The sequence below is a fragment of the Borostomias antarcticus genome (genome assembly GCF_949987555.1).
Source record: "Borostomias antarcticus genome assembly, chromosome: 4".
Taxonomy (NCBI): domain Eukaryota; kingdom Metazoa; phylum Chordata; class Actinopteri; order Stomiiformes; family Stomiidae; genus Borostomias; species Borostomias antarcticus.
This window is the reverse complement of record NC_140237.1, coordinates 5,491,002-5,509,027: the sequence shown is the minus strand read 5'-3', so window position 1 is coordinate 5,509,027 and position 18,026 is coordinate 5,491,002. Positions and strand designations below refer to the sequence as shown.

The window sequence follows — 18,026 nt, the reverse complement described above, 5'->3', positions numbered from 1 at the left end:
GTGATCAGCTGCAATCTGTCCTCCCTCTTGGCCCTGCACAACTCCAGGACCCTGACGCGGGCCAGGAGGATTGTGGCCGACCCCTCCCAACCCATAATCTCTTGGTGCCCCTCCCCTCAGACTCCCCTCGGTCCATCAGGACCACGCCTGCACACCACGGAGACAGCTTCTTCCCCACGGCCAGCAGGGCATTTCTGCTTCATTAGGATAGGACAGTGTAAGGACAGACAGGAAAGGAGAGAGAGAGAGAGAGAGAGAGAGAGAGAGAGAGAGAGAGAGAGAGAGAGAGGGGAAGACATGCAGAAAAGGGTGTGGGCTGGATTTGAACCCACGCCGCTGCATTAAAGACTAGCCTTTATACGGTACGCGCCCCAACCCATTGAGCAACCGGAGCGCCCGACCATCAGTCTCATCAGCAAGGCTTGTGTCCCCCCCTCTGACTCCCCCCTATGTACTTGCTCTTTGTCCTGTCCTGTCTTTGTCTTGTCTCATCCCTGCACCTTGTCTAATGTCGTCTCATGTTATGCACCACGACCGAATGCAAATTCCTGGTGGAAAACCCACATGACAATAAAACAAATAGTGATTCTGATGTGATGTCCTGAGGTCAAGCTTAATGAGGTGAGGGAAATCACTGTGAGGTAAACGCCTTAAACGTTCCTCTATCCTGCTGAAACAGTCTGCAAGTCTCAGATACAGATTCACCCACTCTACTGCTACATTACCAAGACATTACAAATTATGCCAACATGCAATAGGGACGATAACTCATGACAAATGAGGGCCATAGTATTTTCTGAGCCAGTCATTACTCAGAGTCCTGTTCCTGAAGCCTTTGTTATTGAATCAGCTGTGGGAGCCGAGGCAAGGCGGGATATTTTCCTGTGAGCCATAACTCAAGAGGCTGACATGGTTAGCATGGAAATGAGCTCAGAGACATGAATATGAGCTCAGAGAGCCACACATCTGCAAAACACCAGAGTCCCTAACATCCTCAATCCAGCCCCAAGCCCCCAACAGTCAATTTGTTCAGCTTCCTGTTCAATACAAAAGCTGCTTAGTCCCTGGGACAGGAAACGTCTTTCAGTCGACATGAGGCACATGAATAGATCTACCATGAGAGAAGATGACAGGTGTTCTTTCAGCCGTTGCAGCAGAAGCCAGTATCTAGGTTTTGCTTGCTAAAAGGAAGACAAAAAATGTGCAAAGACACAGGGTAGCTAGCTACAATCGTTATACCCAAAATGAGACACACACTTGAGCGGTAATGTCAAACACCTCTGACCTCAGCGGCTCACTAGCCCTCACCCTGAACTGGCCAGTCCTCTGTATTTGTAAGAGAGACTGGAATGCTTCGTGTGCCGAGTCTGTAGTGGTTTAATCTGGCCCTTAATCTGTTGTCTTTCATGTGCATGAATAAAGGGATTCCAGCCCTGTTCTAGGTGTGTGGATTGATGCCATGGCTGAGATGCCAGGCGATCGTCTGCTTGTGAGGAAACTACAGCAGGCAGCGACGGGGGAGAGGTGTGCTGGTGTTGAACACACACACACACACACACACACACACACACACACACACACACACACACACACACACACACACACAGGGGTTCAGCATTATGTTGAATCATTATTTCAATACTTTCATTTCATGAAATTAATGGCAAACATTATCTGAACATGTATTGGCCCTCTCAGGCAAGTGACTCCCCGGGGTTACATTAGTGCTTCCCACTGCCATCGGACCACCGATGAACCCTGCACACGCACGCACGCACGCACGCACACACACACACACACACACACACACACACACACACACACACACACACACACACACACACACACACACACACACACACACACACACACACACACACACACACACACATACACACATACACACACACTCAAGCATGCCGGCACACACACACACACACACACACACACACACACACACACACACACACACACACACACACACACAAGCATGCACACACACACACACACACTCACTCACACACACAAGCACGCACGCACACACACACTCAAGCATACACACACACACACACTCACTCACACACACAAGCACGCACACGATGTCTTTCATGTATCCCTACACCCCCCCACCCCCACGTGAGTGTGTGTCCCGCTGGAACTAGTGACACACCTTCAGAAACCCGAGAGGGTCCATAGAACAGAATGTTGAAGCGAGAGTACGTGTGTGTGTGTGTGTGTGTGTGTGTGTGCGCGCACAGCTGAGGAAACAACAGCACTGGCCAGCCCCAGGACGCATCCCTGTAGTTCCCAGGCATTAAGATGGGCAGGAGCCACCAAGGGAATCTGCAGTCCAGAGTAGAAAGACATTCAGCACAGCAGTGCAAGGTTATAGCCTACAGTATACAGAGGCCAACTAATAGGTTGATGATAAACGGCTTGCTGCATTTCTCATAGGAATCCTCTGGTGAGAATAGCAGGTGAGCCACAGTATGGCCTATAGATTGGTACTATGGTAATTCCTAGATTTTAATACCTTGTCCCTTATTATGATAATGTTACCTTCCAAGGTGTGTTGTTATGGAAAAAATATGCACTTCGCTGATGTGAGAACATTGTAACGTTGGCTATGTATAAAAATAATGCACTTGATTATTTATCGATAACAGCATTCCTCGTCCTGTATTATCCCTACCTAGTATATTTATCAAACCCATGACTGTTTGCTCGCGTGCTGCAAAAGACAAGCCTACCTTTTTAATGACTGTGAATTATTTTGCATATAGTCAAAATACTTGTCTTAACTTTCATGCAACTCACTAGTCTAGTATGCAAGTCTCTCTACATCTCACTTGCCAGTATGAAGCTTTTCATGCTCAATATGAAGCATGTGAAAACATCTGCAACGCAGATAGATGCAAAGGGGTGGGCCTTGGGCTACTTTAGCTCTCTGCTGGGGCAGGAGAGTAGCCTTGTCTAGGGCCTGGTCCTGTGTGGGGGTAGGGGTCTAGGGCCTGGTCCTGTGTGGGGGTAGGGGTCTAGGGCCTGGTCCTGTGTGGGGGTAGGGGTCTAGGGCCTGGTCCTGTGTGGGGGTAGGGGTCTAGGGGCTGGTCCTGTGTGGGGGCAGGGGAGTAGCCTTGTCTAGGGCGCTGGTCCTGTGTGGGGGTAGGGGTCTAGGGCCTGGTCCTGTGTGGGGGTAGGGGTCTAGGGCCTGGTCCTGTGTGGGGGTAGGGGTCTAGGGCCTGGTCCTGTGTGGGGGTAGGGGTCTAGGGCCTGGTCTTGTGTGGGGGTAGGGGTCTAGGGCCTGGTCCTGTGTGGGGGTAGGGGTCTAGGGCCTGGTCCTGTGTGGGGGTAGGGGTCTAGGGCTGGTCCTGTGTGGGGGTAGGGGTCTAGGGCCTGGTCCTGTGTGGGGGTAGGGGTCTAGGGCCTGGTCCTGTGTGGGGGTAGGGGTCTAGGGGCTGGTCCTGTGGGGGGGCAGGGGAGTAGCCTTGTCTAGGGCGCTGGTCCTGTGTGGACCATACCTCCTCTTTTAGACCTCAGAGACCAGAGCTGGGCCAGAGAATGACACTCATCCTGCTCATGCTGTCAGCCTGCTAAAAATACAGCGCAAAAACCCCACCCGCACTGTGACACACATTACATAAGGATAGGGCACATCCCCCAATCAGTTCCCCCCCTCACGCCGCCGGAACGTAACCCAAGTGTCCCCTACATCTGTAGTGATGTCTCCTGTGGACGTCACCATGGCAACGCTGGAGACAAAAAGAAAAATGCATCGTCAGTTGCTTGGCGAGGAGAGATCAGAGCTTGTACCTCTGATCACACGCTCCAGTGGGCCTACCTGTCCAGGTGGGAGAGAGGCATTTCATGCATCACTAAGGTCTGGAGGAGTGGGGAAAATTCCAATCTTAACATTGTAGGAACTAGTATGATGGCAACCAAAAACATACAAGATATAGGCCTACACTTTGACAAAATATAATATAAGGGAATCGTGTAGCTTAAATTGCATTCTGTCAAAATGCATTATGCATATGGACCAATAACAAGCTACAACTGCATCTAAAGGCCATTATACTGTAATACTCAGAGCAATTTTATGGGCAATGTGGCCAGCAACATTTTAATTTCTTTTTCTGGATACATTTGATTGGCAGAGCAACCAGAGCAATCACAACGCAGATGATGCCCATTAAGTAACCAGGTTTACTCTGGGGGGTGTGGGGGTCCTCCACCTGTATTCTGGTGACTTTTATAGAGTGAAAATAACAAAATAGTGAAATGTACTGAAAAGTATACCGAAACAGCATTTTTATGTTAAATACCCCTTTAGATTTTGAGAATCATATAAAGAGAATGTTTTATTTCATAAAAAATAATGTTTGATGCTCACTGATGCCTAACTGCTCTAAATCATCAGACGGTCGCTCCGTCAGTCAGTCAGTCAGTCAGTCAGTCAGTCAGCCAGTCAGCCAGTCAGCCAGTCAGTCAGTCAGCCAGTCAGTCAGTCAGTCAGTCAGTCAGCCAGTCAGCCAGTCAGTCAGTCAGTCAGTCAGTCAGTCAGCCAGCCAGTCAGTCAGCCAGTCAGTCAGTCAGTCAGTCAGTCAGCCAGTCAGCCAGTCAGCCAGTCAGTCAGTCAGTCAGTCAGTCAGCCAGTCAGTCAGTCAGTCAGTCAGTCAGTCAGTCAGACAGCCAGTCAGCCAGTCAGTGAGTCAGTCAGTCAGTCAGTCAGTCAGTGAGTCAGTCAGTCAGTCAGTCAGTCAGTCAGTCAGTCACAGTCAGTCAGTCAGTCAGTCAGTCAGTCAGTCAGTCAGTCAGTCAGTCAGTCACAGTCTGTCAGCCAGTCACAGTCAGTCAGACAGTCAGCCAGTCAGTCAGTCAGTCAGCCAGTCAGTCAGCCAGTCAGTCAGCCAGTCAGTCAGTCAGTCAGTCAGTCAGTCAGTCAGTCAGTCAGTCAGTCAGTCACAGTCAGTCAGTCAGCCAGTCAGTCAGTCAGTCAGTCAGACAGACAGCCAGTCAGTCAGTCAGTCAGTCAGTCAGTCAGACAGCCAGTCAGTCAGTCAGCCAGTCAGCCAGTCAGCCAGTCAGCCAGTCAGTCAGTCAGTCAGTCAGCCAGTCAGCCAGCCAGTCAGTCAGTCAGTCAGTCAGTCAGGGCAGCGCCTCTGACTAACAGGTTGTACTCGCGCTTGTGTGGGCCATCTCCTTGACAACGCTTGCAGACAGGCAGACAGACAGACAGACAGACAGACAGGCAGACAGCAGCGCGTAGGCTATGTAGCTCAGATGGATGCTCCATTCTTGGCTGCCCTACTTCCTTTTGCCATACCTGGATAAAGTCTCTGTCTATCTTGGGGGATAAAAACACCCTGACTTGGGAGAGTTGTCCTCTCAAATTCCTTCGAAAACGGGCACCTGCAGACAGAGCTAACAATCTGTCTGCCACACACCTTTGATAAGAGCCCAGAAGTCCCACGCAGCAGTCCTGGGGCCTGGGGCACGACAGGGAATATTTATACTGGACTGAATTATTTACCACCTTGGTCTGACAGAGGAGGAGCAGCACTCTCCATGCCCTGAGACAGGGTTTTCCCAATGTATTTGAAGCCCATTGGTTTTAAAACAGCACAGTTACATGACCTGAATATGTATAGTACAGTATGGATAAGCTGGCATACCTCATGATTCATGACTGCTAAATAAAATTCCAGCACCAGAGTAATAATAGGCCAGCAGTGCATAGACTACATTAGATCAGAGCTTGACTATAGGCTTAGAGACTTGGCACAATTTGCTGTGACCAGCCACAATTAACCTACATTGCATGGCTCCAGTCACATACATAGACACTGCTAGCTCATATGGTGGCTATTTAAACCACATGCACACACACTCATGCACACACATGCCCACGCACACACTGTTCTTCTGTGTTGATATGCTGTTGGTGCTACTACTGTTTTTTGCCAGTCCGTCACTCGTTCTGTTCCGTACTGCATTGCATGTCTCTCCAGGTGATTGTTCATTATAGTGGTCCCGATCTGCATTAGTCATGCTAGTGTATGCACCCCCTCAGGCAGGAGGAAGCCCACCCACTTGAGCAGAGCCACCAACACCAAGGCTAAATGATGTTGTTTTAGTAAATGAATACGACATTAATTTGAGTGTTCCTGGCTGAACTAGTTATGACAGAGCAACTGAAAAGGTAGGGGTAACGCACGCACGCACGCACACACGCACACACACACACACACACACAAACACACAAACACTTCTAACTCTTGGCTGCTTTCAGGAACATAGTCTCCAGTTCAAAGGGGTGAAAGGATACTCCCACACATAAAATATATATCGTTTCATTTAATATATATTTCAGTCAGAACCCCTTTTCAAGATGAGCCACTGAACAGTTGGCTGCACTACACTCAACATCCCCCAAACTCCTCCTGCGTGAGGAGCCTGGGTCAGAGTGAGGAGGAGTTCATAATGGGGGCCAGACCCAACAACAGCCCTGCAGTCTATGGCCGGGAGGGGGGGGGTGTTAAGAAAACATGATAAAGCAACATCCTCCAGCTGTCCAACGCCAAGGGCTGCCAAGACTAAGGGAAGCCAACAGAAAGAGCTCTGGCTCCAGCCTCTGAGCACCCCTGATGATAGTCAACAGTGTGGGTGTCCAGCGCCGAGGTGGACACAGCGGGTTCGACGCTGAGGTGTCCAGCGCAGAGAGGGACACAGCGGGGTGGACGCTGAGGTGTGTGTGTCCAGCACAGAGAGGGACACAGGGGGGGACGCTGAGGTGTGGGTGTCCAGCACAGAGAGGGACACAGGGGTGGACGCTGAGGTGTGGGTGTCCAGCACAGAGAGGGACACAGGGGTGGACGCTGAGGTGTGGGTGTCCAGCACAGAGAGGGACACAGGGGTGGACGCTGAGGTGTGGGTGTCCAGCACAGAGAGGGACACAGGGGTGGACACTGAGGCAAGAGCAGAGGGGCTGCAGGAGGAATGAAGAACTGAGGAACATAAACATGAGCTTCCAACACCAAACATCTGCCTTTTGTCCAGCAGGTTGGGCGCCAGGAACAGGCCAGGAACATGCCAGGAACAGGCCAGGCACGTAGCATGCTCTCTGGAGGGAAAGAGGAACCTGGGGGAGAACATTCTCAATTGATAATGTCAGAATTCCATCCCCATTCCTGACTTGGGATAGACGCTGGTCTTCTGACAGGAACTCCACTAGAGTTGCTCCACTTGTTGCAGCAAGCAGCTGTGTAAGCATTCCTGATCTGACTGAGATGGAGGCTAACAACGCTGCCATTGGTCAGAAGACTTAAAAGCCCTAGTTCCTCAACAACATGCAAATTAATCAGAAACGGCGCCTAAAATAGTACATCTCCACCATGGAAGGAATGAAATAAGCCTTAATGATGCTGGGAGTTTTTGCAACTCTTGGAGGGTAAATTGGCACCATCTGGACACATCATCTCCGGTATTGAGGGATCGCTTCTTGTTGTTGTTTCTTAGAGATGTAAGTTCATCCTTCACTGGCTCCATAATAAACAAAACACCGTCCCGGTTGTGACCGTAGTACCTCCTTACCAACTTGTCGTTGCATGTTTGCCAAACATCTCGCGATTGTGACGCAGATTACATGAAGCAGCCGTTCCCCTGAGCATGTACATGTCTGAAGATTTTGAAATGTGTGTAGAACAATTGATTTAACTTACCCCACTCTATCACCACCCACAGTCCATGCCCTGACAATGAACTGCTAGTTGACTTACATCACAAGTCCAAAATGTTGCAAGGGCCCAGCATTTGAACATTTCTGCTGGCTTTTTCACTTCACCCTTTCTTCACTTCGTTAATATTTTTCGGGTTTTTACTATTGTTATTGTCCTTGGTTAAATTAATGTCAATACATAAGGAACAACAAGATAGCTTAGTTTCTGGGGCTCTGAGACAAACACAGCCCCTGAAAATAGCATCTTCCAGAACCTTACGTTGCTCTTTCTTCTAGGCTTTTGTAATTTGGGATTTTTGACTCTGACTATGCTGCTAAGAGACATTGTAAAAGCACACTCGCAACAAAAATATCTCCATAACACAGGCATTTTACAGTATTGCAGAGCTAGAATCAGTCCTGCATGGTAAAAGGATACTTGCTAGCTCCATTCTGAAGCATTCCCTCCCTGTCCACAGCCAGTCAAACTAAGGGAGGGCCCTGCCCTTCCCAGAGGCTGCCCACAGGTTAGGAAGAGCCGCCAGGAAGAAATACATTGGCCAGGCGGTAAATGAAAAGCAGGTTTGCCAGATGTGGCAGTTGGGCAATTCCAGCGTTATGGATGTGACATCCGCACTCAAAATGACAACCAAAATGTCTCAGTAAAACTAAAGTTTTTAGAACATTTACATTTGTAATGCATATTCTCAGACCACACAATGGGGAGAACAGATGGTAAAAAAATAAAAATTCAAAAATATTTTTAAGTCTAAAAAAAATGACAAAAAGGCATGCGTTATGGATGTGACAAAAAAAGACGGTCGTTTTCTGGACACTATACTTTTTTTAAAAACTCTGAACTTTTAAGTCTAATGCAGAAATGTTGATATCCACATGATGAAGGAGTCTTGGCTGAACATGAAAATAGCAGGATTTAAAATATTTAATAATTTATTTAGAATTTTATGAGGAATAAACAGCGTTATGGATGTGACGTTATGCCGTTATGGATGTGCCGCATCTGAAATGCACATAGAAACACTTTGGGAAATCAACCATCAAACTATCACAGCACTTTTATTGACACCTAAAGTGACTCTAAATGTCAGTTTTGACATGAAGAAAACCATTTTAAATGGCTCTGAAGATTTTCAAGATGGCCGCCAAAATAGTAGGCTATTGAGGGGATTGTGTCTAAATGCATTGTTGTGCGTGGCGACGCACCAAAGATAGCAAATGTCCGGTTGTCACTCCCTCCGTCGGGTTCTTGACCTGCAGTTCTGTGTTGCTACCACAAGAGGCAGTGTGTTTTTGTGCATGGCTGTAAGCCAGCACACCTAGAATAGCGTTTGTCTGGTTATCCCTCCCTCCCTCCGGTCAATGTTGACCTGCATTTCTCTGTTGGCACCACAAGAGGCAGTAGTCCCTGCACACCAAAATAAAGAAGGACACCAAAATCAACCTGCCGATCTCCACTGCACAAGTAGAGTAGCGGTGAAAGCATAGGACTCCCACCCGGGAGACGGGGGTTCAAGGCCCTGGTGGGGATGACTTTATGGGACTATACCCCAAACCTCCACACGTTCATCTTTTCACTCCAATCTTTTTATCTCTTACCTTTGTCCAGAAACATAAGTTCAACCAATTGCAGCAAAATAGCTAACGTTACAGGAATCATCAGTGTAACTGCTTTAGCCACTGGCCGCTAGGGCTGTCGCGTTACCACAATATTGCACGACCACGGTACTGTGAAACAAAACGCGCTACTCCTCAGACGACCGCATCAACCGCGGTAACTAACGTTTTTTTCATTTTGTTCTTATGTTTCATGAGGCTTTTCCCATTAGAGCTGTCAAATAAATATCAGGTATGGACTTACTTTTTTCTCACTAAGCCTACCCTAAACAAACACACCATTCCGACAGGCCGTGTCTTCAGCATTACACGGAGTTGAGTCAGATATTCGAAATTTGTTAATCAATTTCCAAAGCATTTATTTCCATTTGTAAATCAATTTCCGAATCATGTATTTACAATCAGGCCTAACACTTGTCAGTAGGCTGTGTAGATAAGTGACAAAATAAATGGGACACGCATATTGTTTTTTTGCCCAATAGACGCAATTTCGCTTCCAATCCATGTTGAGGTATTTATGATTCCGTGCGTAATAATTCTGAACAGATTTAGGTTCATAACGTATTTCAGAAGTCTGATTGTTAATTCCTTTTGTCAATTATGATTTTTATCACCAGTGAATCAAAGGTTAGCCTACTATTTGAAATGTAGTGGTTTTCGCATGCCTTCTATGGCACCTGCAGGTAGGCCTACTACACTTTGGAGTCCATTGCGAGAAGAAGGCTATATGGAAGAAGATCTAGCACGTAGCATAGCTCTGTCATCCAAACAACTCGGAATGAATGAGTTACTTATAAACAGCCAATTTAGAAAGAAATGTCAGGTTTTAATTGGGCTCAGGCCCATAAATGTAAATAATAGTAATAAAAGCGCTTGGAGAGGAAGAGGCACAAGAGGAGCCACCTGCAGCAAAGAGGAGGAGGACACTTGGAGACATGCTGAAGTCACGTGCAACCACCCCTGTGCGCATTCCCAAGAGAGCTTGAGCAGACAAAGAACTCACACATTACCTGCAGGAGGAGCCCATCAACCCCAACGGGGATCCCCCTCGCCTGGTGGCACGAAAACAAAGCTAGATTTCCCCTGCTCTCTAAAGTCGCACGCAAGTATATGTGCATTTGTGCAACAAGCACATCTTCAGAGAGAGTTTTTAGTGCTGCCGGTAACATTGTTACCCCACTCCGATCCTCGCTGAAACCACACAAAGTAAATATGTTGGTGATCCTTCAGTGTAACAAGGACATGAAAACCCCTGTCAGTATAGCCAGTGCCTTCTCATGTAGGCCTACACTCTACCAAACAAGTTAAGTTGTGCTTTAGAGAAGTCTTTCATTGTATTATTGTTAGGCTATTGTTTAATTATAGGCTAAATGGTTAGGATTCTCCTATTTTTTAGAGCCTACTTTAATTTACAGTTTATCTTGTCTTTCTTTGGTAACCATTTCATAAAAGAAGCATATTTGTTTTATAGCCTATATATTTTGCTTTATTATTAAATTTGTATTCTGTGTATTGCCTGTTTGTGTTATAGGGCACCATTGCATTCCTGTAATGAAATTCCGATTGACTGCTACAGTATTTATTTAATGTAGCCGATGTTTTCGTTTGGTAAAAATGTATTGAAACAAATAAGAGGTAGGCTACAGTACACACACTATAAAAATCTCATTTATAAAGCACAGGGGGGAAGAAAAAAAAAAAGCGCAATAATACCGCATAAAAAGCCACCCTTTGAAAGCCACCCTTTTGTATCGCTGGGGAAATTTCTTCACCGTGACAGCCCTACTGACCGCTACCATTAATGTTATGGAAGCTGCTGCTAGTTGTTGCGATTTCATGAGCTTATTGGCTATCCTGCCCTTATTGTGCTGGATTAGCATTGGAAGCATGTGAACTGATGTGTCCAGGCGACAAGACCTATCTTAATTTATCAGACATTATTTCATGTCATTTCAATTCACAGCTATTTCAGTGGCATGACTAGCTTCAGTTCCGTTCGACCAGTCCTGAACAGAAACAAGCCAGCCACGCACATAAGCCAGGCTGGATCTGGCCTGGTTTTAACAATGCAATGGACCTTATAATCGTAGCCATTTCAGGCTCGATTCATTCATTGAATCGTAGCCTTCATTTTGGTAAACGGGAGCTTCTCTAAATGCTTCATGGACATCGCGGTGGGAATTCTTAAATGTAACATTTCTTCTAACAAATGCTATAGACAATGATCTCAAATTTGACATTCACTTGAAATAAATCATAATAATTTACTTAACTGATGTCGAGACTGCATGCCAGCCAGAATGTGTAATAAGCTATAACAGGACTCGACTGCGATTCTAACGGGAAAGCTGCGCTCAGCAATGTTGGGGTTTATGTTCTATTAATACATCCATGGGTTTATGTCACGTCCATAACGGTCACATCCGTAACGCGGAAAATACACATTTAGAAAGAGATTAGAACAACTATATGATGCATATATGACATCAGTGAAAGTTAGCTTTGCACAGAAAGTTTGGGCACTATTGCATGTAAAATGTATTTTTTATAAAGACTTTTGCTGAAAAACGTTACGGACGTGACATTGGCTGTCCTGTAAAAGCGCGTCATCTTGACATGGCTCAAACGTTAAAGGGATGAACTCAAATGACCCAATATTATACATATTGCATTGCAAGCCCCTTATCTCCACATGAGAGGCTGTGGAACCCGTGTGAGTGGAAAAAATAGGCCCTTATGCCCTTTCAACAACTCATACAATTAGGTTAACTGAAAATGTTATTTTTTAATTACTCTGATACCTGTTGTAATGGGTGGAAATATGCAATTTCTTAAATGATCTGGACAGATGAATTCAGTACACCAAAATATAGACCTTGATGATATATTTTAAAGTGATTTTGTTATGTATAGTATAACTTTATTTTTTCATGATGAGGTTGACATTTACATGGAATTGCCCAGTTTCATCCGAGTATCAAGGCAGTGGAGTATGGCAACATAGCATGGCCACTGGCCCTGAGGGAATCACTGCATATCGCCAGGAAACAGCATCCTCAATTCCCTTAAGACCTTTCTTCAGAGAGCTTATGTGTCATCAAGGCAGCCAAATGTCAGCATTCCGTTCCCTGTTTAACCTTTTCATTCCCAGCTCTCTTGCTTGAGAGTGTGTGAGCTTTGATTCTGACATTCAACTGGTCAGCCAATTGTTTTCTCCTAAGCTTCCTTTCAGAGAAACAGAGGTGAACAGAGGGGGGATGATCAGCCGTTTATTAGTAACATGTAGGCTACCTTTTGGGTGTCTGTGACACCATAACTGAATCCACAATTATCTAGACGAATATCTAGTTGTAATACATTTTTAATTACGGGGAATCAAATCAAGGCGCACATAATGATGATGACATAATGATCATGGCCAGTTTCCAGAAATTGGCATGGCTATTTATGCTTCTCTTTTCAGTCTAAACACAGACCAATCACTATGAAGGCAAATCTAGTGACCTTCATTATTTGAATGTTCTGTATCAGGGAGAATTGGATAACCTACACAAAGAAAATAACCACAGAAAGCTAGGCCTGGGCGATAAGATCATGCATTGTGCTTAATACAAAGAACATCTCTGTTTCAGATCTGCTCCTTGCCTAATGGCATCACACCCTCAATTCAGTGGCTAAGTGCTACTACCTCGATCCTGAGACCACAGCCCACCCAAACACAGCTTCCTACACAGAGTGTCTAAATCCAGCCACCCATCCACTAGCAGAAGAGACATCCTGCCCTTTTGTATTCTGTAAATAAACATTCTCAAAACTACAGGTAGCCTAATTGATGTTTTAGGAGATTCAATTCCCCTAAACTATGCAAGCTGTGCCTGCTTAACTCCAACTGATCCACTTTCATCAAGTCTGGTTCAACATTTCCCATCCCACTCCTAAGGTGAGGCCTTTATTATTTGGGTGTGTGCCTTTGAAGACTAGCATTGCTGCCTCTGTGGTGCAATAAGAACTGGATTGGTCTTGGTATTTGGTTGGATGTCATGTCAACCTGCTGGGCCGGGGTGAAGCAGGGCGTATTGGAAGTACCTGGTGTGCTCAATCAGAGCTCAGCAGACACTGTCTGCTTTTTTATCTTTCCTTCACTGCTATAGTAACGCTGCTTCTGACCGGAACACCTGACATGCTGTCCAAAGGCAGGACTAGAGCAGGTTCTTTGTGTTCTGCTCATGTTTGTGTTTTTTTTTCTGTGATCTCTTTAGTCTTTAACATCCCATTGTGGGGAGCACTGGAGGTTCTAGGGGGTGGCAGATGCCAGCTCACCCCAGTTGCCATCTCTTAAGTTCAAAAGTGTATGAACTTGTAAAGTAGCATAGGCCTACTACAGTGTGTAAATAAGTAACAGCCGCATGTGAAGCTTGAGATCATGGAAATAATGTTTGCGTTTCATACAGGCCAGGCTAGATAAAGTAACTACAGTATTGCAGTTTGAAGTGCAAGGAAGGCTTCTTCAGTTTGTTGGTGAAGTCACAGAGAAGATTTTAAAATCACAGGGCTGTCAGTGAATGATATATGATTTGACCAGACTTGCCTGTCCTGCTGTGTCACTCACCACTAAAACACTCCAAAGCTCAGTTCATTCTGTGTCTGTGCTTCACATGTTTCATAGTAGCCTAGTTACTTTAGAATCAAAGTTAGGCTACATATTCGGATGAACAATATAATCTATTCTAGTATATGCTACTGATAACTGTACAAAATGTTAATGCGTTCTGAAAATTGGAGACTGAAATGTGGAGAACTTCAATCAGGCGATTCTTCACTTCGAGGCAATTTCGGCCACCGAGCTGCAGCGTGTTGCGCGAGGACTTCTGACCGGTTTCTATCCACATCTCTGGCGTCACAGCTGCTAGCCTATGTGCTGATTGGTTGTTTGATTGATTAAATGGGTGCTGATTAGTTTAAGTTGCTGATTAATTAGTCAGGTAAACAAAAGTGAGCGATATTCCCTCCGCAAAGAAACTAGACAGAGCAGCGCAGAACATATAGGTCAAACCATATGCCACTATGATCAGCTAGCTAGCCAAGGATAGCACTAAACAACAGTCATTCGTTGATAAATATATTTAGTGCTAATGACAACTTAGTTAACATATAGTATGATATTATAATAACAAAAACTATCTTCCTTTATAAGAATGAACAACGATAACCCTTGCTGTCATCTATGGCTTTTCGAGACAAACGCGAGCACTAAAACTCAGTCCCAGTCAATCTGCAAATCCCAGCGAAATAACGGTTTATCATTCATACTTACACCTCTTGGAAACGTGCTGAGTCGTCGCACAACTTTGGCTGGGGTTCATCAAAAAACACTTTCATTACAATATTGTAAATATTATATCAAGCCGCAGCTGCTTAAAATACAATATTTCTGTCAAGCTCTCCTCATACTGCCGACCCGACACTGTCTTCCGCCATTTTGGCTGTGATGGGGAGTCCGTCCGCGGTACTACATCTCTGATCTCGCGTGGCTGTTTCCAACAGCATCATCATCACCAGCACGACCACCAGCACAGGGTTTTCACCAGCACTACCACCACCACAGGGTTTTCACCAGCACAGGGTTTTCACCAGCACGACCACCACCACAGGGTTTTCACCAGCACAGGGTTTTCACCAGCACGACCACCACCACAGGGTTTTCACCAGCACAGGGTTTTCACCAGCACGACCACCACCACAGGGTTTTCACCAGGCGCGCAGATTGGCTGGGGCAAGGGGGGGCACTGCCCCCCCTGGTGGCCAGATGCGCAAACTGTCTGCAACGCGTCCAAAACATGTATTATAGAGACCGGATCAGAGAAATGCACTGAACGGCTTCTGCTTGCGTGAGAATTGATTGTGCTGATTCCTCATCCAGTTATGGGTGGATGGAAAACTTTCAACTGAATGTTCATATTGTTCTGATAATTTCGGCTATAGCAACATAAGAGTGGCAGCTTTGACAGCAACCCAAACATGAGCTAATCCCATAACTGTAGGCCTACCATTGCTAGCCATGAACGAACTGTTGGATACTGCACATCTGTGCAACGTATCCATTGTCCAGTTGTCAAATTGATTATGCACGCACTATTATTCTTTTGGTGATTATTCTTTGATATAAATGCAGATAGGCTACATGTGAAGAGGCAATTGCTGGATTCTACGCTGTTTATAATGACACATCCCGACATTGAAGCATGAAAGGCGTAGCATACATTCCGTTTTAGTTTTTGGAAGAATTTATTGGAAAATATTGTTTGAAGTAGGCCTAGGCTATATTGAAACGAATTCCAAATGTCTGTGCTAATGGACGGCGCAGCGGAGGCGCAGTTGAACGAAACGTGGATATTGGAAATAATAAGCACTATGTTTTTAAATGTTGTGGGTCAATCATGCAGCTGTAACAGAATATGCGCATTCCAATGTCCGTGCAGGGCTCGTATTTATACCACTATAATCCCTATTTGATGGGGGGGGGGCTGGGACTGACTGCCCCCCCTGATCAAAAAGTCAAACTGCGCGTATGGTTTTCACCAGCACTACCACCACCACAGGGTTTTCACCAGCACGACCACCACCACAGGGTTTTCACCAGCACTACCACCACCACAGGGTTTTCACCAGCACTACCACCACCACAGGGTTTTCACCAGCACGACCACCACCACAGGGTTTTCACCAGCACGACCACCACCACAGGGTTTTCACCAGCACGACCACCACCACAGGGTTTTCACCAGCACTACCACCACCACAGGGTTTTCACCAGCACGACCACCACCACAGGGTTTTCACCAGCACTACCACCACCACAGGGTTTTCACCAGCACTACCACCACCACAGGGTTTTCACCAGCACAGGGTTTTCACCAGCACGACCACCACCACAGGGTTTTCACCAGCACGACCACCACCACAGGGTTTTCACCAGCACTACCACCACCACAGGGTTTTCACCAGCACGACCACCACCACAGGGTTTTCACCAGCACAGGGTTTTCACCAGCACTACCACCACCACAGGGTTTTCACCAGCACTACCACCACCACAGGGTTTTCACCAGCACTACCACCACCACAGGGTTTTCACCAGCACAGGGTTTTCACCAGCACTACCACCACCACAGGGTTTTCACCAGCACTACCACCACCACAGGGTTTTCACCAGCACTACCACCACCACAGGGTTTTCACCAGCACAGGGTTTTCACCAGCACTACCACCACCACAGGGTTTTCACCAGCACTACCACCACCACAGGGTTTTCACCAGCACTACCACCACCACAGGATTTTCACCAGCACTACCACCACCACAGGGTTTTTACCAGCACTACCACCACCACAGGGTTTTCACCAGCACTACCACCACCACAGGGTTTTTACCAGCACTACCACCACCACAGGGTTTTTACCAGCACTACCACCACCACAGGGTTTTCACCTAAGAAGGGTGCGGGTCCATAGCCTAGGCTACTATCCCACTATGACAAGTGCATCACCTTTCACATTTTGTCAGGAATGCCTAAATTCCTAATGTGGTTCAATAGTGTAGCCTATTGAATCCGATGGAATTTATGAATAATGTAGCCTAAAATTTAACTCATACAGAGAATACACACATTATTCTTATTTGCCGTTATCTTTCCTCAAGGCTTTTTCATTTTTATTTTGACTGAAAGTCGGAATAGTTAGAAATGGCTAGGCCTATGACGTTATGTGAAACAGCATTTTTGTGAAATTTGAATATTTTAATGGCATGTAGCCTATATTATAAAAAGCCCACACATATTATGCCAGAAAAGCTCAAATAATTTCATTTCAACTGACTGTGACTCAGTAACTTTTTAGTCTGTGAAAGTGAATAGTCTACATGGACTATTCTGTCATCTAGTGGTTAACAGTTGTATATGCAAGGGTTCACTTACGGAATTTGTAAATTCGCTCCAGATTATTTCAAACCTTGTTTGCATGCAGGTTACTTAACTTACTTTACTTAATTTATCAAAATACTCCTCAGTTCATGAGATAAATTAGACAGTGATCGTATAAAGGGCCATCATATTGCTCCACCCTCACGTGCCCCTAATCCAAGGGACAATAATAATTGGCTATTGTATTTTATTGCATTAATAATAATGGATTTCATTTAAAAAAGAAACTTTTCACAAAACTGAAATGCATAAACTATGGCATGGGTTGCAGCATGCTGGATGATATTTATTTGTATAAGTAGCCTAGGTATAATAGTCCATTAATGTATTGAGATCACTGGAAGACACAATTTCAGATGGAACTAATTTCAAATTTTATAAACCAAATAAACGTATTTGGCGAAAACAGGTTCTACCGAGATTTTATCAAAAACAGGTTCTACCGACATTTTATTGAAAACACAGGTTCTACCGAGATTTGAACTCGGATCGCTGGATTCAGAGTCCAGAGTGCTAACCATTACACCATAGAACCACATGGTATCCCAATGGATGCATTTAGATTATATGAAGATAACATTCTAGGTATTATAGGTTATCTCTATACTGTAATTGTTTTCAGATTCTCGAAACGGACTGGATTTATTTGGCTCAGGCGTGAACGAAAATATAGGTTCTACCGAGATTTGAACTCGGATC

The 18,026-nt window shown here is 45.6% G+C and overlaps 1 protein-coding gene across 1 annotated transcript in view; it reads right to left on the bottom strand.

Moving 5' to 3' along the window:
* Positions 1 to 14,804, bottom strand: part of LOC311307928 (C-myc promoter-binding protein-like) — a 115,032-nt gene extending 100,228 nt beyond the window's left edge. The window contains 1 exon segment of the mRNA XM_084436824.1: positions 14,664 to 14,804. The gene's annotated coding sequence lies outside the window, so the exon portion shown is untranslated.
* Positions 14,805 to 18,026: the final 3,222 nt, after the last annotated feature.